The following is a 20,452-nucleotide window of genomic DNA, read 5'->3' on the forward strand; positions in this document are numbered from 1 at the left end:
GCAATGTCTATGTTTTTAATATGCTGTCTAGGAGTTTTCTGAATGTTGAGCTTTAGGCCAACTTTTTCACTCTCTTCTTTCACTTTCATCAAGTGGCCCTTTAGTTCTTCTTCACTTTCTGCCATAAGGGTGGTGTCATCTGTATATCTGATTTTATTGATATTTCTCCCAGCAATCTTGATTCCAGCTTGTGCTTCATCTAGCCCAGCATTTCTCATGATGTACTCTGCATATAAGTTAAATAAGCAGGGTGATTATACAGCCTTGACACACTCCTTTTCCTATTTGGAACCAGCCTGTTGTTCCACGTCCAGTTCTAACTGTTGCTTCTTGACCTGCATGCAGATTTCTCAAGAGGCAGATCAGGTGGTTTGGTATTTCCATCTCTTTAAGGATTTTTCACAATTCATTGTGATCCACTCAGTCAAAGGCTTTGTCATAGTCAATAAAGCAGAAACAGATGTTTTTCTGGAACTCTCTTGCTTTTTCAATGATCCAACAGATATTGGTAATTTGATCTCTGGTTCCTCTGCCTTTTCTAAATCCAGCTTGAAAATATGGAAGCTAATGGTTCATGTATTGTTGAAGCCTGGCTTGGAGAATTTTGAGCATTACTTTACTAGTGTGTGAGATGAGTGCAATTGTGCGGTAGTTTGAGCATTCTTTGGCATTGCCTTTCTTTGGGATTGGAATGAAAACTGACCTTTTCCAGTCCTGTGGCCACTGTTGAGTTTTCCAGATTTGCTGGCGTATTGAGTGCAGCACTTTCACAGCATCATCTTTGAGGATTTGCAGGTGGATTCTTTACCCACGGAGCCATTGGGGAAGCCACTGTGGGTAATGTTGGATAAAATTCAACATTCATTCATGATGAAAACTTTTATTAGTGTGTATATAGAGGGGATATATCTCAACATCATAAAGCCTATTTATTTATGACAAACACCAGTCAACATAATACTCAGTGGTATAAAACTGAAAGACTTCTCACTAAATTCAGGAGCAAGACAATGATGATCACTCCACCATTTCTGTTCAACATAGTAGTGTAAGTCCTATACACAGCAATCTGCCAAGAAAAATAAATTTAAAGGTATTAAAATTGGAAAGAAGAGTTAAAATTTTTATATGCAGTTGATATGATAGTCTATGCAGAAAACCCTAAAGACTCTACTGAAAAACTATCAGAACTGATAAATGAATTCAACAAAGTAATAGGATATAAGATTAAGATGCAGTAATCAGTGGCATTTCTTTACACTAACGATGAAATATTAGAAAGAGAAAGTTAAAAATTCTATAGTAATTTTCATTTTAATTATATTAATTCTTGCAATCCAAGAGCATGGGATATCTTTCCATTTCCTTTAATCATCTTTGATTTCCTTTGTAAATGTTTTATAATTCTTAGTGTATAAGTCTTTTACCTGCTTGGTTAGGATTATTCCTAGGTATTTTATTTTATTCATTTGATGTAATTCTAAACAGGGTCTTTTAACTTCTTCTTTCTAAAATTTCATTATTATTGTAAAGAAATGGCACTGATTTCTGTATGTTAATCTTGTATTCTATTCCCTTGTTGAATTCACTGATCAGTTCTAATAGTTTTTGTGTAGTTTTTAGGGTTTTCTGTATAGAGTATCATTTCATCTGCATATAATAACAATTTTACCACTTCTTTCCAATTTGAATACCTTTAAATTTATTTTTCTTGGCAGATTGTTGTGTGTAGAACTTCCAATACTATGTTGAATAGAAATGGTGACAGTGATCATTCTTGTCTTTTTCCTGAATTTATTGGGAAGACTTTCAGTTTTTCACTATTGAGTATTATGTTGGCTGGAGTTTGTCATAAATAAATAGGTTTTATGATGTTGAGATACATCCCCTCTATATACACATTGGTAAGAGTTTTTATCATGAATGAATGTTGAATTTTATCCAGTGCTTTTTCTGCACCTGCTGAGGAGATCATGTAAATTTGTCTTATTTTTTCGAAGTGGTATATCGCATTGATTGATTTGCATAAGTTGAATCATCCTTATGAACTTGGGCTGATTCTAGCTTGATCATGGCTTATGACCATTTTTAATGTGTTGCTAAATTTGGTTTGCTAATATTCTTTGAAAGTTTTTGTATCCATATTCATCAAAGATATTGGCTTGCAATTTTCTTTGTTTTCTGTTTGCTTTCTTTTTTTGATAGTCTTTGCCTGGTTTTGATATCAGGGTGATGGTGACATCAAATAGTGACTTTGGGAGTGTTTCTTCCTCTACTTTTTAGGAAGGATCTAAGAAGAAGTGTCAGGAGCCGCGATAGGCATTACTGACAAAGTGGAGGCACGGCCCCAACCCCCTCTCCTCATCCCACAGGCACGGTCCTGGTATGAAGGAGTTAGGTCTTGTGATTCTGACTTGTCCTTTCCTTCATCCAGTTGAGTTGGCTGGAAAGAATGTTATAATCCATAAAGTTAACTATTGGCATTTGTTCAAGGATCTTTACAAAGAATGTTCCAGGATGAGCACATAGGCTGCAGCTAGAGGCCATGGGAAACATTGTTATCTGAAACCTGCCTGTAAGGGGAATGTTTATGGCAAAAGAAGTTTGCTGAGTTTAGGGGATAGGAATAATTAAGAATAGTTAGAAGCTAAAAGCTTAAGGTATGTTGTAGTGTTGGCATATTTTACTATAGGTTATGGAAACTAGGAATTTTAGAGATACTAATAGCTAAAAGCCTTTTTAGGAGATGATGAGCTTAAGTTACTAGGGGATAGCAGGATTTAGAGAGATAAGAAATAAACTGAGGAATGTGATATACAGCCCAGAGACAAACTTGAGTTACAATGTTATCACAAGGACATTCATGAGGGAACTCTGAAGGACAACAATGATTTATGGAGACAGTAAATATGGGTGAGGGGAAACTGAAGATGTCATACCTCTGGCCCAATGCTTTTGTAAAAGTATAAAAGAAAACCTGATGCTTAAAGTAAACATGCAGCCCAGTGCTTTGAGTGAGAGACTACATCATTTTCATTCGCTGACCCCGTTCATCCCTTCAGGGCGTTTCCCTGGCTGCTGGAGCTGGACTCCGGCAAAGAAGAGGTATAAGTTCTTCTTTGTATGTTTGGTAGAATTCCCTGGTGAAATCATCTGTTTCTGGACTTCTGTTTTCAGGGCTTTTTTTCCCTTACAGAGTCTATTTCACTTCTCCTGATTGGTCTGTTCATTTTGTCTATTTCTTCTTTTTTAGAGAAACATTTTATATATTTATTTTTAGCTGTTCTGGATCTTCATTGCTGTGTAGGCTTTTCTCTAGTTGTGGTGAGTGGGAACTATTCTCCAGATGTGGTGAGTAGCTTCTTACTGCAGTGGATTCTCTTGTGGAGGATGGGCTCTAGGCACGTGGGCTTCAGTAGGTGTGGCATGAGGTCTCAGTAGTTATGGTTCCCAGGTTCTAGAACACAGGCTCAGGAGTTGTGGCACATGGGCTTAATTGCTCCACAGCATGAGGGATTTTATTGAACTAGGGATTGAATCCATGTCTCTTGCACTGACAGACAGATTCTTTACCATTGAGTCATCAGGGAAGCCTGCATGTCTTCTTGATTCAGTGTTGGTTGGCTGAATGTTTTTAGAAATGTCCATTTCTTCTAGGTTGTCTCATATGTGTACATATAATTGTTTGTAGTATCCTCTTATGGTATTTTGGAATTCTGCAGAGACAATTGTTATTTCTCCTCTTTCCTTTACTGCTTTATTTGGGTCTTTTTTCTTCTCAGTGAGCTATGCTAGTGGTTAGTCAGTTTTGTTTATATTTTTAACAAAACAGGTCTTGGTTTTGTAGATGTCTTCTATTTTTTCTTTATTTTATTTATTTCCTTCCTGATTTTTATTATTTCATTTCTTCTGTAGACCCAGATAATCACGATGGTGTGATCACTCACCTAGAGCCAGACATCCTGGAATGTGAAGTCAAGTGGGACTTAGAAAGCATCACTACGAACAAAGCTAGTGGAGGTGATGGAATTCCAGTTGAGCTATTTCAAATCCTCAAAGGTGATGCTGTGAAAGTGCTGCACTCGATATGCCAGCAAATTTGGAAAACTCAGCAGTGGCCACAGGACTGGAAAAGGTCAGTTTTCGTTCCAATCTCAAAGAAAGGCAATGCCAAAGAATGCTCAAACTACCACACAATTGCACTCATCTCACATGCTAGTAAAGTAATGCTCAAAATTCTTCAAGCCAGGCTTCAGCAATACGTGAACCATGAAATTCCAGATGTTCAAGCTGGTTTTAGAAGAGGCAGAGGAACCAGAGATCAAATTACCAACATCCGCTGGATCATCGAAAAAGCAAGAGAGTTCCAGAAAAACATCTATTTCTGCTTTATTGACTATGCCAAAGCCTTTGACTGTGTGGATCACAATAAACTGTGGAAAATTCTGAAAGAGATGGGAATACCAGACCATCTGACCTGTCTCTTGAGAAACCTGTATGCAGGTCAGGAAGCAACAGTTAGAACTGGACATGGAACAACAGATTGGTTCCAAATAGGAAAAGGAGCAGGTCAAGGCTGTATATTGTCACCATGCTTATTTAACTTATATGCAGAGTACATCATGAGAAACACTGGGCTGGAAGAAGCACAAGCTGCAATCAAGATTACTGAGAGAAATACCAATAACCTCAGATATGCAGATGACACCACCCTTATGGCACAAAGTGAAGAAGAACTAAAGAGCCTCTTGATGAAATTGAAAGAGAAGAGTGAAAAGTTGGCTTAAAGCTCAACATTCAGAAAACCAAGATCATGGCATCTGATCCCATCACTTCATGGAAAATAGATGCGGAAACAGTGGAAACAGTGTCAGACTTTATTTTTTTGGGCTCCAAAATCACTGCTGATGATGATTGCAGCCATGAAATTAAAAGATGCTTGCTCCTTGGAAGGAAGGTTATGGGCAACCTAGATAGAATATTGAAAAGCAGAGACATTACTTTGCCAACAAAGGTCCGTCTAGTCAAGGCTATGGTTTTTCCAGTGGTCATGTACGAATGTGAGAGTTGGGCGGTGAAGAAAGCTGAGTGCTGAAGAATTGATGCTTTTGAACTGTGGTGTTAGAGAAGACTCTTGAGAGTCCTTGGACTGCTGTTGGGAGCCGTTCTGGAACTACTGCCGGGTGACAAAGTCACGGCACCAATCAAGAAGAAACTGCAAAGTGGTTTCTCTCCAGCATCGGAACCTTTGCTCCTTCCTGTTTCTATGCTTCTATTGTAGCTAGCTGTGTTTCTTTCTTTCTGTTGGGAGCCGTTCTGGATCTATTGCCGGATGACAAAGTCACGGCACCAATCAAGAAGAAACTGCAAAGCGGTTTCTCTCCAGGATCGGAACCTTCCCTCCTTCCTGTTTCTATGCTTTTGTTGTGGCTAACTCTGTTTCATTCTTTGATGGCTGGAGTTGTAGGGGCTTCCATGATGAGATCATGAGAGTTCAATAAAAAGAAAAATGATCCCTTGCTCCAGAGAAACATTCCAAAAATGATTAAACCCTCTGAGGCCCCTGACTGGTGGGTCCCTAACATTCAGCCAGGGAATAAGGTCATGATCATTTGGAAAACAAGCCCTAAGCCTATTGTGACCTGGCCTCATGAGGAAATTGTTATTGATGACTGGAAAACTTGGGTCATGTATCAGGGAAAGCTACAGAAACTAAGCCAATTGCCTTTTCCCCTCAAAATCTAAGCACAAACAGAAAAGATATATATAAATTGTATTGTAAATAGTATCTAGGTAACTGCAAAAGATTTCCTCTTGCCAGAAATAGTCTTGTGGTATGTGGGTAGATGGTAAACAAGCCACCACTGACAATGGCTGTACTATGAAAAACTTTGCCCTTAGCCATCACTATAGTTTTTAGTCATTGAAGCAAGACGCTGTACTCACTGTAGTAGCAGGCTGTACAAAATAAACAGATGGAATAATATGATTTATAGATTATGTTTTAGTAAAATAAAAATAGGTTTCGGGGTAAACATGTAACCAAAATGTGACAATAGACTAGGAAAACACTTTTAACACATCTTAGAATCAGGGGATGTTGATCTAAATGGAAAAATATTGTAAGAATCATTACGTAGAAGATCATATGCTATATAAATAGAGACTAAAGCAATAAAGAGTGTGGTCTTTAGGCCATCAAAAAAACTCTGTCTTTTTTCCTTTCGCCGACGCCGTTCATCCCTTGGGGACCCCTGGACCAGCTGGAGCGGGACTCCGGCAGACTGCAAGGCGATCCAACCAGTCCATCCTAAAGGAGATCAATCCTGGGTGTTCATTGGAAGGACTGATGTTGAAGCTGAAACTCCAATACTTTGGCCACCTGATGTGAAGTGTTGACTCATTGGAAAAGACCCTAATGCTGGGTGGGATTGGGGGCAGGAGGAGAAGGGGACGACAGAGGATGAGATGGTTGGATGGCATCACCGACTCGAGGGACATGGGTTTGGACAGATTCCGGGAGTTGGTGATGGACAGGGAGGCCTGACATGCTGCGATTCGTGGGGTCGCAAAGAGACAGACATGACTGAGCAACTAAACTGAACTGAACTGTTGGCTTTGGGTTTTGTTTGCTCTTATTTTTCCTAATTTTTTTTAAGTTGTAGGTTAGGATATGTATTTTAGAATTTTCTTATCTTTCGAGGAAGTTCAACATGAACTTCCCTCTAAGAAGTGCTTTAGCTGTGCCCTGTATATTTGTTATGGCTGTGTTTGCATTGTTCTTTGTGTCAAGGTATTTTAAATTTCATTTGGTTTCATTGTTAATCCATTGTTTTTTGTTTTTAGTAAAATTTTTTTTTTTTTAGTGTTCATGTGTTCACTCTTTTCCCTTCTTTTCTAAGACTGATTCTAGTTTTATACTATTTGGAGTCAGAAAAAAATGCTTTAAATGATTTCTATTTGTTCAATTTTTGAGGCTTGTTTCCTGACCTAATATGTGGTCTATCCAGAAAATATTTCTTGCGTGCTTGAAAAGAAATGTGTATCTAGTTTTTTAGATGTAGTATAATATAAACAAAAATTAAATACAACTAACCTTTTATATCATTTTGAACCTCTGTTGCCTTACAGTATTGGTTTTCTGTATAGATGATCTGTTCATATATATATATATATATATATATATATATATATCTCAATGGGATGTTAAATTTTCCTATTATTGCATTAGTGTCAGTTTCTCCCTTTATGTATTTGTTTTACATGTTAAGATGCTTCTAAGTTGGGTTCATAAATGTTAACAAGTGTAGTATCCTCTCCTCATATTGATCCTTTTATTATTATACAGTGTGCTTCTTTATCCTTCTTTATGGCCTTTGTTTTCAAGTCTATGTTGTCTGATATTAGTATTGCTATCCCCATTTTCTCGTCTCTTCTGTTTGCATGGAATATCTTTTTCTATCCCCTCACTTTCAATCTGTGTCACATTTGCCCAAAAGTGGGTCTCTTGTAGGCAGCATATTCAGTCTCTGTGTTTTTTTTTTTTTTTTTTTAAGGGTTTTGAATCTCTGATTTATTAGACAGCATGGAAATAACAGGTTTAGGTTATTTTACAGAAAGAGCTCAAGCTGCGCATACACAGCAACTGGGCTTGCTGAGGGAAAAACAATTCTTCAGACTACTGCCCAAGGACACAAAGACTACTCATCCTATAGTCAGGAGGCAAGGGCACACCAACAAGAGAACAGAGAAATTCACATACTAAATAACGTGTCCACAATGACTAAAACGCATCCCTTAAGGGACAATCATGTATTTGTAGGAAGCAAAACAAAGCTTTCCATAGAGAAACCACTTTCACGAGATGGTTAGGTGGACTTGGGTTTTGTTTCTGCATCTGTCATGCCATTCTCCCAGAACGTCCCACCCTCACCTTCTCCCTCAGAGTCCATAAAAATTGTTCCATGCATCTGTGTCTCTTATTCTGTCTCGCATATAGGGTTATTGTTACCATCTTTCAAATTCCATATATATGCATTAGTATACTGTATTGTTGTTTTTCTTTCTGGCTTACTTCACTCTGTATAATGGGCTCCAGTTTCATCCATCTCAGTAGAACCGATTCAAATGTATTTTTTTTTAATGGCTGAGTAATATTCCATTGTGTATATGTACCACAGCTTCCTTATCCATTCGTCTGCTGATGGACATCTAGGTTGCTTCCATGTCCTGGCTATTGTAAACAGTGCTGCGATGAACATTGGGGTACACGCGTCTCTTTCAATTCTGGTTTCCTCGGTGTATATGCCCAGCAGTGGGATTGCTGGGTCATATGGCAGTTCTATTCCCAGTTTTTTAAGGAATCTCCACACTGGAGAAAAGGGAACCCTCTTACACTGTTGGTGGGAATGCAAACTAGTACAGCCACTATGGAGAACAGTCTCTGTGTTTTAAATCCATTTGTTGACTGGAGCATTTAGTCCATTGACATGTAAAGTAATTATTGATAAATATGTTTTCATTGCAATTTAAAACTTTCTTTTCCATTGATTTTTGGAAAAAATAAGTTCTTTGTTCAGTTCTTCATGTTTATTCTTTTGCCATCAATTGTAGATATAACTTCTTTTATAAACTTATTTTTGTTTTTTTCAAACCTATTTACTGGCTTATTTAAGTGTACTTCAATCCTTTTATATATTTGAATTTCCTATTGTAATTTTTCTTTTCTGTAGATTCTTGCTTGTTTTCTATGCAGAGAAACCTTTGAATATTTATTTTAGAGAGGTTTAGTATTGCTGTTTGCTTTTAATTTTTGGTTGTCTGGGAAATTATCTCTCCTATTCTAAATGACAGTCTTGCTGGGTAGATTATTATATATATCAGGATTTTCCCTTTCTGGACTTAGAATATATTATGTCACTGCCTTTGGCCTGCAAAATGTATTTAGATAAACCATCTTATAGTCTTATATGGGTTCCCTTTTAATTAATACTTGTTTTTTTTCTTGCAGTCTTTAGAATACTCTCTTTAACTTTTACCATTTTAATCATATGTCTTAGTATGGGTTTGTTTGGGTTTATCTTATTTGAGACCCACTGTCCATTTTGTACCTGGATATCTGTTTTCTTCTTTTGGTTTGGTGTTTTCAGACATAATTTCTTCAAATACCTTTTTGATGTCCTTCTCTATTTTCCTCTGGAACCACTATTATAACATAGGTTAGCATGCTTTATATTATTTCATATATTTTGTATGTTACTTTTATTTTTTCACTTGTCTTTCAGTCTGCTGTTCTGATTGGGTGATTTCCATTATTCTATCTTCCAGACTAGCTTTTCATTCTTCTGTGTTATTGTTAGCTTTTCATTTCTTCTAGATTGGTTTTTAATCTCCGTGATTTACTTGTCTAATTTTGGTTCCTCATTGTGTTTATAGTTCCTTTATTATAATATGCATTTCTACTGATAATCTTTCTTAATTCCTTTACATTTTTATTACCTCCTTTTTGAACTAAAAATCTATTAGACTGGTGATGTCTGTTTCATGATTTGTTCTTTCAGGGGATTTATCTTGTTCTTTTAATTGGGAGTAGGTCCTCTACTTTTTCATCTTACTTAACTTTCTCTGTCTTTAAGAATTTAGGAGTAACAGTTATCTGTTTTGGTCTTGAAATGGTGTATTTTATGTGAGATTGTCCCTGTTTAAATGGTGTGAGTCCAATATTTTTGGTGTGAGAATTGTTTTTGGTATGGATGCCAGCCACATTGTCCCTCAGAACGTATTGGTCATTCTTTCCTTGAGAAGGGACGTGATCGTGTTGGTCACCAGTGCCTGCACTGAATGTGAGGTGAGGGCTCCTCATAGCTCTATGGCTAACACAGCCCTGCTTCCCAGTTGTTTGAGTAGAAGAACTGAAGGTTGGGTTTGATAAAGCTCTATTGCCCTTGAGTGTGTGCTTTGTCCAATAGGAAGTGAGCCCTATTGAATCAAGTGAGGCTCATGAGGTCATAGTGAACCTATGCACCATCTGTGCAGGCATCTTCCCAGAAGCCTCTCAAGGTCATGTACCTTTCTCCATTGTGTTTGTCTCAGACCTATTGGTAAGCTGTGTGGTGGAGTGTGCTGGTGCTGCAGGCTGAGGTGCTCTGGTTGCGGGAATTGAGGTGGTTGTGTTGCAGCCTGGGACCTACACTGATGCTCTCACAAGTCTCTCCCAGGAACTGGCTGCTCCAGATCTGGCTCCGTGGTGCAGTGTAGGGTGGGCCGAACTGGAGTGCTTCCATCAGCACCTGTTGTGTACTCCTCCTCAGCATCAGTCCACCTAAGATGTTCATTTCTGTGACAGTATTTGGTGTGTGGGCCAAAAAAGCTCACAGCTGCTAGAACTGCCCCCATTGTGCAGGTATTATAAATAGGCTCAGAGGCCACATCTATCCCTGCTGTGTGCATATTCACAAAGCCTTCTGTGGCGAAACCTTCCCCTGCAGTGCAAGCACTGACATTGGGCACTAATGCTGGACCTAGATCCACCATGCAAGTGGGACAATAGGCTCTGATGCGGAACATGCACCCTACGTGCATTCATCAAAAATGGGCTTCAAGGTTCAGAATGGACTATATCCCAGGCCCTTGAACTGTCTCCAGGGATCTAGACTATGTCTTATTCCAGGAACTGACTACCCAAGATTCAGCACTTAGGCATGGTGTGTACTAGCAGCCTTGCCTGGCATGTCTTTTGGACTTTGAAGTGCAACAAGGTGGCAACCATCAGCACTGGTTCTCTTTCCACCTCTTTTAACCTTCCTACAAGATTGATAAGTGGTATATCTACTATTTCCTGTATATTTGCTTTACCATTGAGTTTTTATCTCTCATAATATTTATATTTCTAGTTGCGTCCTTTTTACTCCCTTGAGAGAAGTCTTGTAAAGGTGGTTTAGTGGTGTTAAAGTATTTAAACTTTTGCTTGTCTGAAAAAACAAAACAAAACAAAACACGGATCATAGTGTTCATATGCCAATCTGATTCTCAGTCTTGCCAGGCAGAACATTCTTGGTTATAGGTGTTTTCCTTAAATTTGTTTTTGTTCAATCAATAACATGTGTCTGACTGTTTGTGACCTCAAGGACTGTAGCCCACCAGGCTCCTCTGTCCATGGGGATTCTCCAGGCAAGAATACCAGAGTGGGTTACCATGTCCTTCCAGTATCTGCTCAAACTCATGTCCGTTGGGTCGGTAATACTATCTAACCATCTTATCTTCTATTGGCCTCTTCTCCTTTTGCCTTCAATCTTTCCCAACATCAGGTTCTTTCCCAATGGCTGGCTCTTTGCATCAGGTGGTCAAACTATTAGAGCTTCAGCATCAGTCCATCCAATGAATATTCAGAGTTAGATTTCCTTTAGGACTGACTGGTTTAATCTCTTTGCTGTGGAGAGACTCTCAAGAGTCTTCTCCAGCACCACAGTTTGAAAGCATCAATTCTTCACCACTCAGCCTTCTTTATGGTCCAACTCTCACATCCATACATGACTACTGGAAAAACTATAGCTTTGACTATACAGACGTTTGTAAGCAAAATGATGCCTCTGTTTTTTAATATGCTTTCTAGGTTTGTTATAGCTTTCCTTTCAAGGAGCAAGCATCTTTTAATTTCCTGGCTGCAGTCACCATCCTCAGTGATTTTGGAGCCCAAAGAAAATAAAAGATTTTTTCCTTAAAAACCTTTGATTGTATTGTACCTGTCCCTTCTGGCCCACAAGGTTACTACTGAAATGCAAGTTGCTAGTCCTAGGGGATTCTCTTGATTATAACTAGCTGCTTTCTTCTCTCTTCTTTTAAGATTCTATTTTTATCTTTAATTTTTGCCACTTTGCTTACATGTCTTGGTGTGAACCTCTTTGGGTTCATCCCATTTGGAGGTCTCTGGGTTTTCCTGCCCTGGATGTCTGATCCATCCCCCAGGTTAGGAAAATTTACAGCTATGTTTTCGTCAAATTAATAATCTACACTTTTCTCTCTTTCTTCTCTTTCTGGGACAAATATAAGGTAAGTGTTAGTACTTTTGATGTTGTCCCAGAGAGCTCCTAAATTATCCTCATTATTTAAAAATCTCTTCCCCTCACCCATTTTCAGGATGGGTGATTTCCACTACTGTTTTCCATTTTGCTCATCCACTCCTCTGTATCTACTACTTATTTCTTCTAATGTATTTTATCAGTTACTATGTTTTTTCAATTATGTTTTATCATTTCTTATAATTTCTGATTCTTTAAAAATTAAAAAAAAATCTTTAAAAATTCTTTTTAATTCTTACTGTGTTCAGTCATTCTTCTTCTGAGTTCATTGATTTTCTTTATGATCATTATCTTGAACACTTCCTTGGGTAAATTGCTTATTTTGAAGTATTTTAACTCTTTTCCTGAGGTTTTGTCTTATTCCACTATTTGGAAAACATTTTCTGTCTCCTTCAGTTCAGTTCAGTCACTCAGTCAAGTCCAACTCTTTGCAACCCCATGGACTGCAGCACACCAGGCCTCCATTTCCATTACCAACTCCCAGAGCTTGGTCAAACTCATGTTCATCAAGTTGGTGATGCCATCCAACCATCTCATCCTCTGCTGTCCCCTTCCTCTCCTGCCTTCAATCTTTCCCATTATCAGGGTCTTTATCATTGAGTCAGTTCTTTGCATCAGGTGGCCAAAGTATTGGAGTTTCAGCTTCAGCATCAGTCCTTCCAAGAAAATTCAGGACTGATTTCCTTTAGCATTGACTGGTTTAATCTCCTTGCTGTCCAAGGGATTCTCAAGAGTCTTCTCCAACACCACGGTTGAAAGCATTAATTCTTCGGTGCTCAACTTTCTTTATAGTCTCACATCTATACATGACTACTGGAAAAACCATAGCTTTGATTAGACAGATCTTTGTTGTAATGTCTCTGTTTTTTAATATGTTGTCTAGGTTGGTCATAGCTTTTCTTCAAAGGAGCAAATGTCTTTTAATTTCATGGCTGCAAACACCATTTGCAGTGATTTTGTAGCCCCCAAAGTAAAGGTTATCACTGTTACCACTGTTTCCCCATCTATTTGCCATGAAATGATGGGACCGGATGCCATGATCTTAGTTTACTGAACGTTGAATTTTAAGCTAACTTTTTCGTTCTGCTCTTTCACTTTCATCAAGAGGCTCTTTAGTTCTTCTTCACTTTCTGCCATAAGGGTGGTGTTATCTGCATATCTGAGGTTATTGGTATTTCTCCCGGCAATCTTGATTGCAGCTTGTGCTTCCTCCAGCCCAGTGTTTCTCATGATGTACTCTGCATATAAGTTAAATAAGCACGGTGACAATATACAGCCTTGACGTACTCCTTTTCCTGTTTGGAACCAGTCTGTTGTTCCATGTCCAGTTCTAACTGTTGCTTCCTGACCTGCATACAAATTTCTCAAGAGACAGGTGAGATGGTCTGGTATTCCCTTTCAGAATTTCCCACAGTTTATTGTGATCCACACAATCAAAGGCTTTGGCATAGTCAATGAAGCAGAAAAAACTCTGGAACTCTCCTGCTCCTTCTATGATCCAATGACTGTTGGCATTTTGATCTCTGGTTCCTGTACCTTTTCTAAATCCAGCTTGTACATCTGGAATTTCATGATTCATATACTGTTGAAGCCTAGCTTGGAGAATTTTGAGCATTACTTTGCTAGCATGTGAAAAGAGTGCAATTGTGCAGTAGCTTGAACATTATTTGGCATTGTCTTTCTTTGAGATTGGAATGAAAACTGATGTATTCCAATCTTGTGGCCACTGCTGAGTTTCCCAAATTTGCTGGCATATTGAATGCAGCATTTTCACAGCATTATCTTTAGGATTTGACATAGTTAACCTGGAATTCCATCACCTCCACCAGCTTTGTTCATAGTGAAGCTTCCTAAAGCCCACTTGACTTCTCATTCTAGGATGTCTGGCTCTAGATGAGTGATCACACCATTGTGATTATCCGGGTCATGAAGATCTTTTTTGCATAGTTCTTCTGTGTATTCTTGCCACCTCTTCTTAATATCTTCTGCTTTTGTTAGGGCGATACCATTTCTGTCCTTTATTGTGCCCATCTTTGCATGAAATATTCCCTTGGTATCTCTAATTTTCTTGAAGAGATCTCTAGTCTTTCCCAGTCTACTGTTTTCCTCTGTTTCTTTGCAGTGATCACTGAGGAAGGCTTTCTTATCTCTTTTTGCTAGTCTCTTGAACTCTGCATTCAAATGGGTATATCTTTCTTTTTCTTCTTTGCTTTTAGCTTCTCTTCTTTTCTCAGTTATTTGTAAGGCCTTCTCAGACAACTGCCTCCTTATTTTGTCTCTTTATTTTGCCCAATTCTCTGTTCATGTTTCTATGTACTAAGCCAGTTTGTTATGTGTCCCAATGTTGAAAAATGTAAGAGACATCCTATGGGTCCCAGGAGCTCTCTTCCCTCTGGTCCCTAGAGCTATATGCTCTTGGGGTGAGTATATGTGGGCTTCATGGGTTCTTCTATCGTCCTGGGGCCGTTTACTGTGGGTTGGTAGGCAGAGCTTGCTCCTAGCTTAGTTGACTGCCAAATTCCAGCTCCCATGTTGGCTGCCAACATGCTGGTAGGCAGGGCTGACGCCCAGCATGACTGGTTCCATGGCTTTGGGTATCCTGGGGCTGGAGCCAGATCCTACCAGTCTATGGTTAGGTGAGACCAGGTGCTGGCATGGCTGTCAGTAGAGGACTAGATTATCCAGAGCTGGTGTTCTCCCTCTCGTGGGTGTGTAAACCCTTGGCACTAATAGGCTAGAGGGAAGATTCCAAAATATTGCTTGCTAATATTAGCATCCTCATGGTAGAATGAGTTCCCCAAAATAGCTGCCACCAATTTCCATACCCCCAAAGGCATCTCAGTTACCTCTTGCCTCTCTGGGAAACTCTCCCAGGTCAGCAAGTGGGCCTGACCCAGGTTCTCTTCAAAATACTGTTTTTGCACTAGAACTTGGAGCATAAGGATTGTGTATGTGCTGATTTTGATTCTTATACATCTCTAACTTTACTATAAGTAAGATTTACTGAAGTTTAAAGCCAGTTCTGGGGGTTTGTCTTCCAAGTGCAGGATCCTTCAGCTGGGGAGCTCAGTATATGTCCTGGAAGCCACACTTCTTGAGGAGAAATTTTACAGTTGTGATTATCTTCCCATTTGTGCACTTCCTACCTAGGATTGTGAGTTTTGACCATAGTGTCTCCACACATTCTACCCGTCTCAGTGTGGTTTCTTCTTTATATCTTTAGTTGTGGAAAATATTATCTACTAGCCTTCAGTTTACTGTTATAGTTGCTGTATAAATAGTTGCAATTTTGGTGTACTCATGGGGGGATGTAAGCTTGGTTTCTTCCTACTCTGCTATCTTGGCCACACCTCTCTCTTATCAACTTTCTGACGTGAAGTACAGTATAAGTAACTGTAGTCACCATGCTGTGAGTTAGCCTAGAGGCATGGTCTAAAAGTTATTCAAGTGTTAAAATTATGGGGCATTATAGCCTTAAGTGTTTGCAAATACTTTCAGAGAGGAATCAAAGCAAAGCAATAACTGTCAGTGAGTAATATGTGAGTTCAAATGCCATGATTAAAGTTCTAATTAAAGTTCATTTGATGAGGAAAATTACTTGTTTCTATGGCATACAATCTAGCCATAACTGGACGATGAGAGTATTGATAAACTTTTATATATTTCATATAATTTTTATTAAGTGTATTATATCCACATACATATAACCTCAGAAAGTTTATCATTACTTCTTATTTGACAATGATACTCATGTAATTTGGGCTTCCCTGCTGACTCAGTGGGTGAAGATTGCACCTGCAATGCCAGAGACCAGGGTTTGATCCCTGGGTTGAGAAGATCCCCTGGAGGAGGGCGTGGCAACCCACTCCTGTATACTTGCCTGGAGAATCCCCATGGACAGTGGAGCCTAATGGGCTGAAATCCATGGGGTCGCAAAGAGTTGGACATGACTGAACGACTAAGCACAGCACACACCTCATGTAATTAATGTATTGAATAAACCTAATTAGTTTACCATTTACCTTTTATAAGGGGATAGAAAAGTTTTTTAGATTTTCCAGAGACACTTGAGGAAATCTCAAAGTAAATTTGAGATGAAAGAAATTCAGTTTACAGTTTGACTTTGATAAGTTGCCAAAAATGTCAAAAGTTTGGAACACTTTACCAAGTAAGATCATAAGTCACTGAAATTATACTTAGTTACCCATTTAACCAAATTGACAATTAAAAGATTTCAAAGGTGAATACAGAAAGTTCAGTTCAGTTCAGTTGCTCAGTTGTTTCCAACTCTTTGCGACACCATGGACAGCAGCACGCCAGACTTCCCTGTCCATCACCAACTCCTGAAGCCTTCTCAAACTCGTGTCCACTGAGTCAGTGAGTGATGCCATCCAACCATCTCATCCTCTGTTGTCCCCTTCTCCTCCCGCTTTCAATCTTTCACAGCATCAGGGTCTTTTCTAATGAGTGAGTTCTTCACATAAGGTGGCCAAAGTATTGGAGTTTCGGCTTTAGCATCAGTCCTTCCAATGAATATTCAGGACTGATTTCCTTTAGCATTGACGGGTTGGATCTCCTTGGTGTCCAAGGGACTCTCAAGGGTCTTCTCCAACACCACAGTTCAGAAGCATCAATTCTTCGGCGTTCAGCTTTCTTTATATTCCAACTCTCACATCCATACATGACTACTGGAAAAACCATAGCTTTGACTAGGCAGATCTTTGTTGGTAAAGTAATGTCTCTGCTTTTTAACATGTTGCTTATGTTGGTCATAGCTTTTCTTCCAAGGAGCAAGCGTCTTTTAATTTCATGGTCGCAGTGAGTATCTGCAGTGATTTTGGAGCCCCATAAAATAAATTCTGTCACTGTTTCCATTGTTTCCCCATCTATTTGCCATGAAGTGATGGGACCGGATGCCATGATCTTAGTTTTCTGAATGTAAGCCTTAAGCCAACTTTTTCACTCTCCTCTTTCACTTTCATAAAAGGACTCTTTAGTTCTTCTTTGCTTTCTGCCATAAGTGTGGTGTCATCTGTGTATCTGAAGTTATTGATATTTCTCCTGGCAATCTTGATTCCAGCTTGTGCTTCTTCCAGCCCAGAATTTTTCATGATGTACTCTGCATATAAGTTAAATAAGCAGGGTGACAATACACAGCCTTGATGTACTCATTTCCCAATCTGGAACCAGTCTGTTATTTCATGTCCATTTCTTGGTGCTTCTTGACCTGCATACAGGTTTCTCAGGAGGCAGGTCATGTAGTCTGGTATTCCCATCTCTTTAAGAGTTTTCCACAGTTTGTCGTGATCCACACATTCAAAGGCTTCAGTGTAGTCAAAAAAGCAAAAGTAGATGTCTTTGTGGAACTCTTTTGCTTTTTCGATGATCCAGTAGATGTTGGCCATTTGATCTCTGTTTCCACAATGGTAAAAGCATACCTTTTCTTATACTGAGAACATTTGGTGTTTCCTTTCCTCATCAAGTCATTATGACTTGATAAAAGTATCAGGAAGAACAGGAAATTATTTTAAGATGAAAAATTTTTGTTTCCCAGGCAGAATGCTGAACACTAGAAAACTTTTTTGCAGTTTATTATTAAAGACAGACAATTAGTCTATGAAAACTTGTTTTTGTAACAGACAGAATGTAACTTTGGTGTTATATCACTGTACTTTAATACTAAGTCTAAATTTCTTATAAATAAACCCATCCAGATTTTAATCAGGTATAAGCACACAATATAAAATTCCTTTTCCAAGATAACTTCCACACATTTCCTCTGCAGTTTTCTATCAGGAAATTCCATTCATCCATACATCCATACATACATGATTACTGGAAAAACCATGGCCTTGACTAGAAGGACCTTTGTTGCCAAAGTAATGTCTTTGATTTTTAAAATGCTATCTAGGTTGGTCATAACTTATCTTCCAAGGAGTAAGCATCTTTTAATTTCATGGCTGCAGTCACCATCTGCAGTGCTTTTGGAGCCTAAGAAAATAAAGTCTGCCACTGTTTCCACTGTTTCTCCATCTATTTGCCATGAAGAGATGGTAACGGAGGACATGATCTTTGTTTTCTGAATGTTGAGCTTTTGGCCAACATTTTCACTCTCCTCTTTCACTTTCATCAAGAGGCTCTCTAGTTCTTCTTCACTTTCTGCCATAAGGGTGGTGTCATCTGCATATCTGAGGTTATTGATATTTCTCCCGGCAATCTTGATTGCAGCTTGTGATTCATCCAGCCCAGCATTTCTCAAGATGTACTCTGCATATATGTTAAGTAAGAATGGTGACAATATACAGCCTTGACGTACTCCTTTTCCTTTTTGAAACTGGTCTGTTATTCCATGTCCAGTTCTAACTGTTGCTTCCTGATCTGCATACAGATTTCTCAAGAGACAGATCAGGTTGTCTGGTATTCCCATCTCTTTCAGAATTTTCCACAGTTTATTGTGATCCACACAGTCAAAGGCGTTGGCATAGTCAATAAAGCAGAAGTAGATGTTTTTATGGAACTCTCTTGTTTTTTGGTGATCCAGTTGATATTGACAATTTGATCTCTGGTTCCTCTGCCTTTTCTAAAGCCAGCTTGAACATCTGGAAGTTCACGGTTCACGTATTGCTGAAGTGTGTCTTGGAGAATTTTGAGCATTATTTTATTAGCGTGTGAGATGAGTGCAATTGTGTGGTAGTTTGAGCATTATTTGGCATTGCCTTTCTTTGGGATTGGAATGAAAACTGACCTTTTACTGTCCTCCTGTGCCCACTGCTGTTTTACAAATTTGCTGGCATATTGAGTGCAGCACTTTCACAGCATCATCTTTTAGGGTTTGAAATAGCTCACCTGGAATTCCATCACCTCCACTAGCTTTGTTTGTAGTGATGCTTCCTAAAGCCCACTTGACTTCTCATTCCAGGATGTCTGGCTCTAGGTGTGTTATCACACCATTGTGATTATCTGGGTCATGAAAATCTTTTTTTGTATAGTTTTTCTGTGTATTCTTGCCACCTCTTCTTAATATCTTCTGCTTCTATTGTGCTCATCTTTGCATGAAATGTTCCCTTGGTATCTCTAATTTTCTTGAAGAGATCTCTAGTCTTTCCCAGTCTACTGTTTTCCTCTATTTCTTTGCACTGATCACTGAGGAAAGCTTTCTTATCTCTCCTTGTTATTCTTTGGAACTCTGCATTTTCTCAGAGTGTATCCTTTCTTTTCTCCTCTGCTTTTTGCTTCTCTTCTTTTCTAAGCTATTTGTAAGGCCTCCTCATATAGCCATTTTGCTTTTTGGATTTCTTTTTCTTGGGGATGGTTTTGATCCTTGTCTCTGTGCAATGTCATGAACCTCCATCCATAGTTCATCGACACTCTGTCTATCAGATCTAGTCACTTAAATCTATTTCTCACTTCCACTGTGTAATCGTTAGGGATTTGATTTAGATCATACCTTAATGGTCTGGTGGTTTTCCCTACTTTCTTTAATTGAAGTCTGAATTTAGCAATAAGGAGTTCATGATCTAAGCCACAGTCAGCGCCTGGTCTTATTTTTGCTGACTGTAGAGCTTCTCCATCTTTGGCTGCTATGAATATAATCAATCTGATTTCAGTATTGACCATCTGGTGATGTCCATGTGTAGAGTCTTCTCTTGTGTTGTTGGCAGAGGTTGTTTGCTATGACCAGTGCATTCTCTTGACAAAACTCTGTTAGCCTTTGCCCTGCTTCATTCTGTACTCCAAGACCAAATTTGCCTGTTACTCCAGGTGTTTCTTGACTTCCTACTTTTGCTTTCCAGTCCCCTATGATGAAAAGGACATCTTTTTTAGGTGTTAGTTCTTGGAGACCTTGTAGGTCTTAAGGAACTGTTCAAATTCAGCTTCTTCAGCATTACTGGTTTGGGCATAGACTTGGATTACTGTGATGTTGAATGGTTTCCCATGGAAACAGACAGAGATTATTGTGTCCTTTTTGAGATTGCATCCAAGCACTGAATTTCAGACTCTTTCATTGGCTATGAGGGCTACTCCATTTCTTCTAAGGGATTCCTGCCTACTGTAGTAGATATGATGGTCATCTAAATTAAATTTGCACATTCAAGTCCATTTTAGTTCACTGATTCCAAAATGTCAATGTTCAGTCTTACCATCTCCCTTTTGACCACTTCTAACTTAAACCTTGATTCATGGACCTAACATTCCAGGTTCCTATGCAATATTGCTCTTTATATAATCAGACTTTACTTCCATCACCGATCACTTCCACAACTGTGCACTGTTTGTGCTTTGGATCCATCTCTTCATTCTTTCTGAAGTTACTTCTCCAGTCTTCTCTGGTAGCATACTGGGCACTTATTGACCTGGGAAGTTCATCTAGTGTC

Source organism: Giraffa tippelskirchi, chromosome 12, assembly GCF_054371585.1.
Source record: "Giraffa tippelskirchi isolate mGirTip1 chromosome 12, T2T-mGirTip1v1.2.pri, whole genome shotgun sequence".
NCBI lineage: Eukaryota > Metazoa > Chordata > Mammalia > Artiodactyla > Giraffidae > Giraffa > Giraffa tippelskirchi.